Here is a 3368-nt window from a genome sequence, read left to right on the forward strand (position 1 = left end):
TGTGGGTAGTGCATGTGTATATGTATATATACACACACACACACACATATACACACCAAGACACCATCTCTTCAAAAAAAGAATCTAGGGGCATCAGTGTGTGCACGCAGCATGGCTTGTGAATGCGGAAGTGCACGTGTGCATAGTTGTGCTCAAGAATGTGTTGATGATTATACCTTCTCAGAATGAAGGTAATGTGGAGTCTTGCTCTGTCGCCAGGCTGGAGTACAGTGGCACTATCTTGGTTCACTGCAACTTCTGCCTCCCAGTTGAAGCAATTCTCCTGCCTCAGCCTCCCGCGTAGCTGGGACTACAGGCACATGCCACCACACCCGGCTAATATATATTTGTGTATGTGTATATATATATTTATTTATTACTAGTCCATTGCTGCTACAACAAACTACCACCATGTGAGGGCATAAAACAAATTTATTACACTCCTGTATGTCAGAGTCTGATGTGGATCTCCCTGGGCTAAAATCTAGGTGGTGGAAAGGCTACCTTCATCTCTAGAGGCTCTAGGGGATCTTTTTTCTGGCCTTTTCCACATTCTGGAGTCTGCCTGCGTTTTTTGGCTTTGGGCTCTTCTCCACTCTCACCATTAGCAACCTTGCATCCCATAGGCCCTTCTTCTATGGCCACATGTCTCTGTGGCTCTTTCCTTCCCCCTTCCTTCCACTGTTAAGGACTCATGTGCTTACTTAGTCCTGAATGGAGACGCCATCATCATCCACATGAGCCCACTGTCCTAATCCATACAGGCTGCTACAAGGAAATGCACTAGACCGGGCAGCTTATAAACAACAGAACTTTGTTTCTCACAGTCCTGGAGGTTGAGAAGTGCAAGATCAAGGTGCTGGCAGTTTTAGTGTCTGGAGATGGTCTGCTTTCTCATGGAGGCTTCCTTCTTGCTGTGTCTTCACATGATGAGAGGAACAAACAAGCTCCGTTGTGCTTTTAATAAGGGTGCTAATCCCAGTCATGAGGGCAGAGTCTCCCGTCAGGCTTAACCTCCTAATACCATCACCTTGAGGGTTAGGATTTTAGCACAGGAACATTGACGGAACACAACATTCCTTCCATAGCACCAGGGTCGTCTCCTCCTGTCAAGGTTAATCATGTATGACGTACCGTTTTCATGTAAGGTTCTAGGAATCTGTGGACATCGTTGAAGGGCCATTATTTTGCTGACCACGTTATACATATATTTTAATATTCTAGACTAGTGTGAAAACAATGGCACTTCCATTGCTTTATATATGTGTATGTGTATATATATGTATGTATATATATAATATATATATTATCTAATGCTATAATTAAGAAAAACCTTGTAGACACAAATACACCCTTTTTTCAGAAAAAAACACATTTTTTTGCTATTTTACTTCATACTGCCAACTCCTTTTTCCTGAAACTGCTTCAACCCTGGGATTCTATTTTGGTATTAGTTTGATTTTATTGAAATATTCATGAATGAGCATTGACTTGTATATGGATTTGAAAGTCACAGTAATGTTCTCATGAATTCATCTGTGAGTAACATTTTATAGACAAAATGTCTGCACCAGGATCAGGACAAGGGGAAGATGTATAATTCCCTTGTTCTAAGGTACTGCCATTCATTGTCATTATTTTAAAATACGAGGGTTGACCGATGTTAAAACACAAAAAGGGGCCGGGAGTGATGGCTCCCGCCTGTAATCCCAACACTTTGGGAGGCCAAGGCAGGCAGATCACCTGAGGTCAGGAGTTTGAGACCAGCCTGACCGACATGGTGAAACCCCATCTCTCTAAAAAATACAAAATTAACCAGGCATGGTGGCGCATGACTGTAATCCCAGTTACTCGGGAGGCTGAGGCAGGAGAATAACTTGAGCCCAGGAGGTGGAGGTTGGGGTGAGCCAAGATTGCGCCATTGCACTCCAGCCTGGGCAACAAGAACGAAACTCCATCTCAAAAAAAAAAAAAAAAGAGTGTTCAGCAAGGTTGAAGCATAAAGCGTTAATAGAATCATTTATCAGTTTTATTTCTGTACATCTGCAAGACACAATCTGAGTATGAAATTAGAAAAACAAAAATTCATTGGGCAATAAGAGCAAAACTTCGTTTCAAAAATAAAAAACAAAAAAAGAATAGTAATCTACAGTGTCACTTCCCGTCCAAGCTTGACTTCTACCTTTACTTTCTGATATGGTTTGGCCATGTACCCACCCAAGTCTCAGCATGAATTATAATCCTCATAATCCTCATGTGTTGAGGGAGGGGCCTGGGGGGAGGTGATTGGATCATGGGGGCAGTTTTCCTTATGCTGTTCTTGTGGTATTCAGTGAGTCCTCATGAGATCTTACAGGATTTTGTTTTGTTTTGTTTTGTTTGTGGGATGAAGTCTTGCTCTCTCGCCCAGGCTGGAGTGCCATGGCGCCATCTTGGCTCACTGCAGTCTCTGCCTCCTGGATTCTAGTGATTTTCCTGCTTTTGGCCTTCTGAATAGCTGGGATTACAGGCATGCACCAGCACACTCAGCTATTTTTTATATTTTTAGTAGAGATGGGATTTCACTACGTTAGCTAGGCTGGTCTCCAACTCCTGACCTCAGTCAGTCCCCCCACCTTGGCCTCCCAAAGTGCTAGGGTTATGGGTGTGAGCCACTGTGCCCAGCTGAGATCTGATGGTTTTATAAATGTTTGACAGTTGTTCCTTCACATGCTCACACTCTCTGTGCAGCCACCATGTTAGTTGGACCTGGTTCCCCTTCTGCCATGATTATAAATTTCCTGAGGCCTCCCCAGCCATGTGAAACTGTGAGTCAATTAAACCTCTTTCCTTTATAAATTACCCAGCCTCAGGTATTTCTTTATATCAGTGTGAAAACAGACTGATATAATTTCTGATACTCATGCTTGAAGAACTAGGGGATTCAGACTACCTGGGATCAAATTGTGGCCCCACCCTTAACAGTCATGTGAGGTTACTTGAGGAGGTTACTTACCTTCTCCATCTCAAGTTTTTCTGTAAAATCTGTAAAATGAGATTGTTTTGAGGGCTAAGTGAGCATAGCACTGTGGGAACACTGTCAGGCACACACTACTTGCCAGATGTCGAGTATTATCTTTATTGAGTTAGGACTGTGGTAACCCACTTCATGGCTCTCGATTTTGTATGACAAAATCATGCTTAGTGCTTTGTTAGTAAAAGAAAATCTGAAAAGTCCCTGTCGTGGAAGGAAGAAATAGCTGGGAGAAAAGGGAGTTTCAACATTTCAGAGCTTGGAGGGACACGTTAGGTTTCTATTTTATGGAGAAGGAGGTGGAGGCAGGATGGGTCCTAAGGTGTCATTCAAGACACACAGTTGTAAGAGCTAG

This window comes from Trachypithecus francoisi, unplaced genomic scaffold, assembly GCF_009764315.1.
Source record: "Trachypithecus francoisi isolate TF-2019V2 unplaced genomic scaffold, Tfra_2.0 Lachesis_group9, whole genome shotgun sequence".
NCBI lineage: Eukaryota > Metazoa > Chordata > Mammalia > Primates > Cercopithecidae > Trachypithecus > Trachypithecus francoisi.